Source organism: Petaurus breviceps, unplaced genomic scaffold (assembly GCF_028583685.1).
Source record: "Petaurus breviceps papuanus isolate PSGF00001 unplaced genomic scaffold, PetGlider_PUasm1.0 91133, whole genome shotgun sequence".
In the NCBI taxonomy this organism is placed as follows: Eukaryota; Metazoa; Chordata; class Mammalia; order Diprotodontia; family Petauridae; genus Petaurus; species Petaurus breviceps.
In genome coordinates, this window is record NW_027187419.1 from 3,614,341 (window position 1) to 3,626,019 (window position 11,679).

Sequence of the window (11,679 nt, forward strand, 5' to 3'; positions counted from 1 at the left end):
AGAATCTCAGAAATAAATGCATATGAGCTACGATCTTGATTTGGCACTTTTTTCCAAAATGTCTATTAAAATAATATTATGAATTAGATAAATAATCTTTATGAAGGCTAAATAAGATAAATCTCACTAGAAGCAAGAATTAAAGGAGTAGGAACCACCTAGGCACAAGAAAATGCTTAACTAGTTAGTATTTTAGAAGCAAATTTGTTTAAAAGAATAATAAAATATATTTCATTCAAAATAACTCACTTTCTAGGGATAAGAGAAGTTTTATTTAAAGGCATAATTTTTGAGTTGGACATCTTCTCAAACATCTCTCTTCTCTTCTTCCTAGTGCCTGTCCTATTTTCTTTCCTTGCAGGGCTTTGTTCTTTCCAGGATTTCACAAGTCTAGGGAATGAACTAACAACAACTAAAATGCTATTCACCTCGGTGATATATTAACTATAATAGGAGATAATGGAAGTTTTTTAAAAAGCCTTCAGGAACCAAAGAGGAACTGTATAATATAGTAGAAAGGACTGTATTTCAGAGCAAAATAGACTTGAGTCCAAGGCTCAGTTCTGCCAATTACTCATGACATAGCTTTAGTCATATAACTTCACCTTTGATTCTTAGTTTTCTCATTTTCAAAATTAGATGTTTGGAATATATAATATTCAAGGCCTTTTCTATCTTCCATTTTATGAATCTATGTTAATTTTTAATGGTTAAATTTCAAGCATAGGATCATTACCAAGGGCTAAAGATATTAAATAATTAAAAAAAAAGTTCTGCTCTTTAGGAGTTCAAAATCTAACTGGGGAGAGAACATAATATGCAAATAACTATGTTCAAACGAGATATAGACAGCATAAATTGGAAATAATCAACAGAGGAAAAGCACTAGAATTAAAGCCTTTGGGAAATGCTTCTTATAGAAGGTAAGATTCTAGTTGGGACTTGAAGGAAGCCAGGGAAGCTAGGGGGCAGAGAGGAGGAGAGATTGCATTCCTTACATGGGGGAGAGGGGGTGAAAACACCTGGGGTTGGGTGATGGAGTGTCTTATGAAGAGAACAGCAAGTATGCCAATGTCAGTGTATCATAGAGTACATTAGGGTTTACTGGGAGGTATAAAGAAGGGACAGGTTATGAGGGGCTTTGAATGCAAAACAAAGGATTTTGTATTTGATCCTGGAGGTGAAAGGGAGTCATTGGAGTTTATTGAGGGGAGTGACATGGTCAGACCTGCCCTTTAGGAAGATGATTATTTTGACAGCTGAATAGAAGATGGATAGTAGTGGGGAGAGACTTGTGGCAGGCAAACCCAACAGTGTCTTACAATAAGTTACAATAGTTCTATTGTAATAGTTAAAGCATGAGGTAAGGAGGGTCTGTATCAGGACACTGGCAGTCAGAGGAGAGAAGGGGACATATGGGAGAAATGTTATGAAGGTTAAATCAATAGATCTTGGCAACAGGTTTGGAGGGTGTGGTGAGAGGGTGAGAAGTTGAGGATGACAACCCAGTTTTGAGTCTGAATTATTGGAAGGATGGCGGTGCCCTCAATAGTAATGGGGAAGTTAGGAAGACAGGAAGGTTTGGAAGGAATGATGATGCGTTCATGGGGCATGTTGAGTTTAAGATGTCTACAAAAGGAAGGAAAGAAATAAGCATTTCTTAAGTACCTACTATATACTAGGCACTGTACTAAGCATTTTACAAACATTATCTCATTTGATCTTCACATCAGTCTTGGGACAGTAGGGTGCTATGATTACCCCCATTTTACAGTTGAGGAGACTAAAACAAACAGAAGTTTAAGTGACTTGTCCATGACCATATAGCTAGTAAATATCTGAGACTTGATTTGAACTCAGACCTTCTAGACTTCAAGCCTGTTGCTCTACCCACTGCAACACTTAGCTGCCATTTAGTTTGAGATGTCCAATAGGAAGCTAGACATGCAAGAGTGGAGGTCGGCAAAGAGGTCAAAGTTGAATAAGTAGATTTGAGAATCATCAACACAGAAAGTGTAATTCTATCTGTGGGACTTGATTAGATCTCCAAGTGAATAGCATAAAGAGAGAAAAGAAGAAGGGCCAGAACAGAGTCCTGTGGGACACTTACATTAAGCATTATGACCTGGATAAAGATTCAGCAAAGGAGATTGAAAAGAAGTGATCAGAGAACCAGGAGATAATAGTGTCATGAAAGCCTAGAGAGGAGAAAATCAAGGAGAAGATCATGACCAACAAAAGCTGCAGAGAGGTAAAGAAAGATGAATATTGCAAAAAAGGCCATTAGATCTGGCAATAAGAGATCACTGCTAGTTTTGAAGAGAGAAGTTTCAGTTGAATGATGGGTTAAGTTTTCTGGTGTACTGAAAAATTTCTATCACTTCTTGATTTTTGATGATTTCATTTCTGGCTTTTCCAAAGTCTTTATCTTTCCCTAAAGCTTCCAATGCCTCCCTCAACCTCATCTCTCAGTAAATGTCTTTGCCTCCCAGTTCGCCAAGAAAATAAAAGCTGTCTTCCATGATTTCTCTCTTCTTCCCCATTCCATGCTTCAGAACACCTCAACATCTTTATATATCCTCTCCTCCATCACTCCTGCCTCTGAGGAAGAGGTGGACTTCCTCCTTGCCAAGCCCAACTCATTTACATGTGTCTTTATTTGCATCCCCTCTTATTTCCTCCTGGAGCCTTTTCACTCCCATTGCTTACTCGTTCTCTCTTTCTTCTTAATCTTTCCCTATCTAATGGATATTTTCTCAAACTTAGGTCTTATCTGTGTAATGCCAAGCAAAGGCAACTTCCAAGGTTCAGAATACTAGCATAGCAGCTCTCCATTTTATTCACTGAGAAATTAGGAACAGAGAAAATCAAAATACAGCATTCACCAAGTGTAATTCAATAATTTCCAAGTACTACTACACCCCTGGAAAGTACATTCATTTAGTCAATCACAAAGTCCCTCTTCTCAAATGGAGATTAGTTTCCAACCATAAACAAAGTATATTCTTTTGGTCAGTCACAGAGCACAAAAAAATTCAAAAGTTTCCCACCCCTGGATCACAACTTAATTACAATTATCATCAGTTAATGCCAAGCACCTTCTCAAAGGGGGCAGTAGAGAGCACAAAGGCCATCTACCCCTGAGCTACAACAAGGTTAAGATATCATCACAGCATTTAATACCCAAAGAGAGGTCTTTTCTTCATCTTGACCCAAGGCAAGTTCTCAGCAATCTCTGTTTCTGGGGAGACAAAGCTTAACAAGGCCACAAGATACATTGCCAACATACTCATCAATTCATTCTCTGCCTACAGAAAAGTCTTAGGACCCCTGAAAACATCAGCAAGACCCTCTTCCAGGATTTCTGTAAACATACAACAAGAAAATCCTGCTTCCGGGCTTCTGAACCAACAGCAAGGTTCCACGCCCTTTGCAACAACAGCATTGTCCTTCGTCAGCGTATGCAGTTCACTCTCTGTCTACAGAACAGTCTCAGGACCCCTAAACCCAACAAAAAGGCTCCAGGAACTCTGCAAGAACAGCACCGTCCTTCACCAGTGGATGAATCTGGCAAAACAACATCAAAACAGACAGACAAAATACCAGCATCACAGTCATGTCTCCTCAGTCCTTGGCAGCTCCAGGTGGCAGCTCTCAAAAGTCCTGGGCAACTCGAACTGGCCCTCAGCAAACCTCTCTCTCTCTCTCTGCCTCCATGATGCTGCTACCAAAAGTTCTTCTGCCTCTCTCTCTCTCTCTCTCTCTGCTTGTGTCTCTCTAAATCTATGGCACCAGCTCCTCCCAGTTCAGCCCTCTCTTTTCACATCAACAAGTCCATCCCATAAGTAGGATTCACAAGCTCTGGGTTTTAGCACTCAACCTGAAAACCAAGTCAACACGAGGGGATCTTTAAATTTCATTACTATTACAACTTGTCCCTGAAAAAAACTTACATTTAACTCCACCATCCCCTCAAGATATCCTCCTTTATCTCTCCTCCCTTTTGCTGCCAAACTCCTAGAAAAATCAAACACATTTATAAACTTGATACTGTCACTTTCTTGCCACCCACTCACATCTTAATTCCTTGCAATCTGGCTCCTGACCTGAACACTCAACAAAACATGCTGTTTCCAAGGCTACCAACAATCTCTTGACTGTCTTTTTTTAGTTTTTATTATCCTTGACCTCGCTGCAGGTTTTGATATTGTCAACCACTCAATCCTCCCATAAACTCTCCACCTTTGGTTTCTGTAACAAGTTTTCTCCTAGGTTTCCTGCCTTTCTGACTGAGCCTTCTCAGGCTCCTTTGTTGGATCATCATCAATCTCCTGTCTCTCTAGTATGAATATTCCCAGGGTTCTGTCATATCATAGGTCCTCTTCCTTTTTCTCTCTACACTCTTTTTCTTGGTTAACTCATCACCTTCCATAGTCAAGTGTAACAGCAAGCACCCCAAGTGTCCTCAGGGTGGCTGCCCATACAGGTTCTTGGATCTGCTTTGTTAAAGGAAAGCAACTCAAAATGGGTTAACAAGCTTACTTTAATCAGTCAGACATATATCATTTACCTTGTTCAGGGGAAAAAGGTCAGCACCCCGAACTTCAAAGTATACAGGCAGAATTATCAAGACAGAGAAACAGATCAGGTAGACAGCTTTCCAAACTGTCCAGCCATTACATGCATACCAAATCAACATCTGGGTTTCAACATCTGGGTTTTTCAAAGCCGGGGGGCTCTGGACAATGGCTTCCCATAATCCATATCAAATCACAGAACACTTCTCAAAGTGAGCCCCAAAACAAAGCCTCACATCAGGGCTTATATAGCCCTCTCCTGGCTCAGAAAATGTAACAACCTTATTGACCCACTGGCCAATCAAAAAGTATCTACTGAAAAACAAGCCTCCCACCCCAGGCTCCAGGTGCACTTTAGCCTGGGGCAGGGAAGATCTTTAAAATTTACATTCCCATTACATCAAGTATCATTTCAACTCAGATCATTCACAAATATGTATTCACACACATATACATATACACCTACATAAACACATATGTATATGTTTGCGTGTTCATAATTTAAATATGAGTTTTACTTCTGGGAGACAAGATAGAAGAGCAAGCAGTAAATCTCTGTAACTCTACCATATTCAACTCCAAATAACCATAAAATAGTTCCCCAAAACAAACTCTACAGCAACAGAACCAGCAAAAAGATAGAGTGAAACAATCTTTGAGCCCAAGAAACTTGGAAGATTGGCAGGAAAGGTCTGTCTTACGTGTGTAAAAGGGGAGCACCGGTAAAAGAGTAAGCAGCCCAGAAAGCCAGCAACAAGCCCCATCTCAGCAAACCAGAAGGAGATCCTGAGTCCCAATGTGGTGGAGAAAGCAAATGTGAACATCAGTACCCCTCATAGACCTCAGCATAGCCACAGAAACCACCATGTGCTCCAGTGTACCCTTGGGCAAACAGGTATCCTCCAGTGGCCAAAACTCCACATACTTTAGCACAGCCCTGGGAAAACCAGTATCCTCTAGCAGCTAGACCTCCATATGCTTCAGTAAATCCCCAGGGAAATGCAGAAACACCCCACCAGCCTCAGCACATGCCAAACACTACCACTAGGACCCCAACTCAGCACTAGATAAACTGTCAGACCTGTAAAGCCTCCAACAGTGCCTGCTACCCCCTCAGCACAGCACCAGGCACAAGGTCCCACACAGGCCTCACAGAACAGCACCACGTAAACAGCCAGGGGCTGCACCCCTGGCATAAGAAGGCTGAGACAGTGTCCCTCAAGCAGAAATCAAATTTAAAAGAAAGAGAAAAGGTCCAAAAAGATGAGCAAAGACACAACAACAGAACCTTACCATAGAAAGTTATTATAATGACAGGGAAGATCAAGACTCAAACTCAGAAGAAGACAGCAATGTCAAAACATCTATGGGAAAAACCCCAAAGAAAAATAGAAAGTGGTTTCAAACCCAGAAAGAATCCATGAAGGAGCTCAAAAAGGAGCTTAGAATTCATAAAAGATAGGTAGAAAAAAATTGGGAAAAGAAATGAGAGTGATGTAAGAGAATTATGAAAAAATACTCAAAAGTAGAATTGGTCAAATGGAAAAAGATATACAAACATCCAGGTAAGAAAACTACTTCCTAAAAAGTACAATTGATAGAGTCTTCCTTAAAATAAGTAGCATATTTCTAAAACCATCAGCAAGTATTATATGTAATGGGGATAAGTTACAACCCTTTCCAGTAAGATTGGAGGTGAAACAAGGATGTCCATTACCATCATTATTATTCAATATTGTACTAGAAATGTTAGGTTTAGCAATAAGAGAAGAAAAAGAAATTAAAGGAATTAAAATAAGCAAACAAGAAACAAAGTTGTCACTCTTTGCAGATGACATGATGTTATACTTAGAGAATCCTAGAGAATTAAGTAAAAAACTACTTGAAATAATAAACAACTTTAGCAAAGTCACAGGATATAAAATAAACCCATATAAATCATCAGCATTTCTATATATTACTAACAGAGCCCAACAGCAAGACGTAAAAAGAGAAATTCCATTTAAAGTTACTGTAGACATGATACAATATTTGGGAGTCTACCTGCCAAGACAAACACAGGAACTATAAGAACACAATTATAAAACACTTTTCACATAAATAAAATCATATCTAAATAATTGGGGAAACATCAGTTGCTCATGGGTAGCCTGAGCAGATAATAAAGTGACAATTCTACATAAATTAATTTTCTTATTCAATGCCATACCAATCAAACTATCAAAAATTCATTTAGAGAGCTAGAAAAAATAATAACAAAATTCATCTGCAAGAGCAAAAGGTCCAGAATATCAAGGGATTTCATGTAAAGGAATGCAAGGGAAGGTGGCCTACCCATATCAGATCTTAAATTGTATTATAAAGCAGCATTCATTAAAACTACTTGGTACTTGTTAACAATACAGTGGTTTATCAGTGGAATAGGTTATGTACACAAGATACAGTAGTCAATGACTATAGTAATCCACTATTTGATACACCCAAAGACTAGCTTTTGGGATAAGAACTTACTATTTAACAAAAACTGCAGGGAAAACTGAAAAATAGTGTGACAGAAACTAGGCATAGACCAACATCATGCACTGTATACAAAGATAAAGTCAATATGGGTACACAATTTAGATATAAAGGCTGATATGATAAACAAACCAGGAAAGTGAGGAATAGTTTACCTGTCAGATTTATGGAGAAAGGAAGAATTTATGAGTCTATTTATAGACTAAACAAGAGATAGAGAACATAATAAAGTGAAAAATGGATAACTTTGATTACATCAAGTTGAAAAGTTTTTTGCACAAAGTCAATGCAACCAAGATTAGAAGGAAAGCCGAAAGCTGGGAAACAATTTTTATTGCCAGTGTTTCTGATAAAGGCCTCGTTTCTAAAATATATAGAGAATTGAGTCAAATTTATAAGAATACAAGTCATTCCCCAATTGATAAATGATCAAAGGATATGAACAAGCAGTTTTCAGAGGAAGAAATTAAAGCTATCTACAGTCATATAAAAATGCTCTAAATCACTATTGATTAGAGAAACGCAAATCAAAACAACTCTGATGTGCCACATCACACCTATGTTAACATGATAAAACAGGAAAATTATAAATGTTGGAGAAGATATGGGAAAATTGGAACACTAGTACATTGTTGATGGAGTTGTGAACTGATCTAACCATTCTGGAGAACAATTTGGAACTATGCCCAAAGGGCTATAATACTGTACATACCTTCTGACCCTTCTATAACTGTATCCCAAAGAGATCATAAACATAGGAAAAGGACCCACATGTACAAAAATATTTTTGCAGCTCTTTTTGTGGTGGCAAAGAATTGGACATTGAGAAGATGCACATCAATTGGGGAATGGCTGAACATGTTGTAGTATATAAATATAGTAGAATACTAATTTTCCATAAGAAATAATGGACTTCAGAAAAACCTGGAAAGACTTGTGTGAACTGATGCTGAGTGAAATAAGCAGAATCAGGAGAATATTGTACACAGTAACAGTCACATTGTTCAGTGACTAACTTTGATGGACTTACCCCTTCTTAGCAATGCAAGGATCTAAGACAACTCCAAAAGGCTCATGATGGAAATTGTGATTGACATCCAGAAAAAGAACTATGGAGTCTGAATACAAATCAAGGCATACTATTTGCTCTCTTTTTGCTCTTTTTTCTTTTTGGTCACGTTTCCTCCCATTGGTTCAAATTCTTCTTTATAACTTGACTAATGTGAAAATATGTAGAGAATATAGAATATATGTAAAGCCTATATCAGATTGTACACCATCTTGGGGCAGAGGGAGGGGAAGAAGGCGAGAAAATGAGAAACTCAAAATCTTGTAAAAGTGAATGTTGAAAACTAAAAATAATATGTAAAAATGAATGTTAAAAATTCTCTTTACATGTAATCGGGAGAAAAACACCATTGAAAAGAGGCGGGGGAGTACAACAGGTTGAATGGAAAAGGAAGTACAAAAGCTGACTGGGGAAAACACCTCCTTAAAAGTTAGAATTGGGCCAGTGGAAGCTAATGACTTTATGAGATATCAAGTATCAATCAAACAAATTCAAAAGAATGAAAACATAGAAAAGAATCTAAAATGCCACATGGGAAAAACAACTGACCTAGAAAATGGATCCAGGAGAGGCACTGTCAGAATCATTGGGCTACCTGAAAGCCATAAGCAAAAGGAGGACCTAAAAATATCTTTCAAGAAATTATCAAAGAAAACTGCCCTAGTACTGTAGAACCAGAAGGCAAAATAGACATTGAAAGAATCCACTGATAACTTCAAGAAGGAGATCCCCAAGAAAAAACCCCAAGGAATATTATAACCAAATTTCAGAACTATCAGGTCAGGGAAAAAATATTATAACTGTCCAGAAGGAAACAATTCAAATATCAGGGAGCCACAATCAGGATTACACGGGACTTAGCAGCTGAAACATTAAAGGAATAGAGGACATGGAGCATGAATTCCAGAAAGCAAAGGAACTAGGGATGCAACCAAGAATCACCTACCTATCAAAATTAAGCATAATACATCAAGGGAAAATATGGTCATTCAATGAAATTAAAAGATTTCAACATTTCATAAGAAGACCAGAATTGAACAAAAAAAATTGATCTCTAATATCAAGATCTAAGAAAAGTTGAAAAATGGAAAAAAGGGAAAAGAAAGCATAAGGGATTCAGTGGAGCTAAACTTTTCACATCCCCACATTGGAAGATGATACTTGTAATTCTTTAAAAAAAAAAAAGTACCACTGATAGTGTACTATCTAGAAGGAATATATATAGACAGAAAGTATGGTTGTAAGATAAATTTGAGAGAATGACAAAAACAATTAAGGGATGAGAAAGAGAAGCATGCTGGGTGCAGAAGGAAGGGAGAGGTAGAATGGGTTAAATTATATCACGAAGGAGTGCAAAAAACCTACTATAGCAGAAGGAAAGATGGAAGGATAGGTGATGGGTATCACTTGAACCTTACTCTCATCAGTATTAGTTCAAAGAGGAAATAATATATACAAATAGATCAAAATAGAAATCATGTAATGGAATACTAATGTGCAATAAGAAATTATGAACAGATGGATTTCAGAAAAACCTGGAGAGGCTCCTATGAATTGATGCAAAGTGAAATGAGCAGAACCAGGAAAACCTTGTGCAAAGCATCAGCAACATTTTGTGATAACCAACTATGAATGACTCAACTCTTCCCAATAGCACAATGATGCAAGATAATTATGAAGGAAAATGCTTTTCACATCCAGATAAAGAACTAATAGACTCTGAATGCAGATCAAACCATACTTTTTTTCCCTTACTTTATTCTTTTTGTGGTCTTTTTCTTTTTTATCTGTTTCTTCTTTCACAACTGTGACTAATATGGAAATATGTTTTTCATGGTAGCATGTGCACAGCCTATATCAAATTACCTACCATTTTAGGAAGAGGGAAGGGCAGGGAGTCAGGGAGAAAAATTTGAAACTCAAAATCTTGCAAAAATGAATGCTAAACACTTAACCTGGATTGCCTTGCCAAAAACCAAAAACCAACCAAACAAAAACAAAATGAATGTTAAAAATTTCTTGACATGTAATTAGAACAAAATTAAATACTATTAAAAAATTTTTAAAATAACTTAAATAAGGGGTGGCCAGGTGGCTCAGTGAGTAAGAGCACCAGCCCCAGTGTTGGGATGACCTGGGGATCGAATCCGGGCTCAGATACTCAGCACCACACCCAGAAATAACTGGCCGTGTAATCTTGAGCAAGTTACTTAACCCCAATTGCTTCAAAAAAATAACTTAAATATATTTATAAATGCAAATTATCTCAATCTAATCTTCCTTATTTCACTTCTGAACTCCAGTGATGTATCACCAAATATCTACTTTGCATTTCCTCTGGGATGGCCCATTGGGTAGCTTTTTATTCCCTTCATTTCTTTTTAGTGCTTCAGTCAACTGTTCTAAAGAGTACCAGTTGTATAACTGATGCCAACCCCTTTTAAACCTACCTCTTCTCAAAACTTCATATTTTGGAAACTATATTATCTTCTCATTCAAGCAGGTTTATAAATTCAGTGTTCTCCTTGAATTTTTCTTTTTCCTCATCCCCTCCATCCTAACCAAGCTGTTAACTATGTCTTGTCAATTCTTTCTTGTGTTTGTCCCCTTCTCTCTACTCACATAGCCACTATCATCTCACTTGGGCTACATGATTAATCTCCTAATTGTTTCCCCTGCTTCCTATATATCTCCCTTCTCTAATCAATTCTCTGACTGACAAAATTAATCTTTCTAAAAAGCACAGATTTGATGCCACTTCTCCAACACAAACACCCTCTGTTCCTCCTCTTTACTTATAGAATAAAATACAAACTCCTTAGCTTGACATTTAAGGCCCTCCACAAAATATCAACCTTTTCATCCTCATTTCATTCTACTTTCTTTCATGCACTCCAAGTTCCAGCCAAACTGGGTTATAAATGGTTCCTTGAACTCAACACTTCATCATCTCCTACCTCCATACAATTACAGGAGCACCTTCCATTTTCTAGAATGCATTCACTTCTTTCCTCTGCCTCTCAGGATTCTTGTCTTCCTTTAAAGGTCAACTTAAGTTCCTCCCTCCCCCGCCACATGAAGTCTTACTCAAATTTCCCAGACTCTTAGTTCTTTATCCTAATTTTTTCCTTATACTGTGTGTATTTGTATATGTTTTGTATGCCAAAGTCAGATTTTGGGTCAAAGTAGATTGTAAACTTGAGGGCAGGGACCATTTCATTTGAGTCTTTGTATCCCCAGTACCTAATACAGGGCTTGGTATAATGTAGGTGATTAAAAAATGTCTGTTGATTTGAATTGTTGTTGAGTCACAGCCTAAAGTTGTTCTAGCCCATCATAGTTCAGGCCTTCATCATATTTCACCCAAACTATGGCAATAACTTGTCTCCTTGTGCCTAGCATTTTCCCTCTCCAATCTACTTTCTACACAGTTGAAAGAAAGTTATATTCCTAAAGTATCACCTGACCATGTTTCTCTGTCTCTGTCTCTCTCTCTCTGTCTCTCTGTCTCTCTCT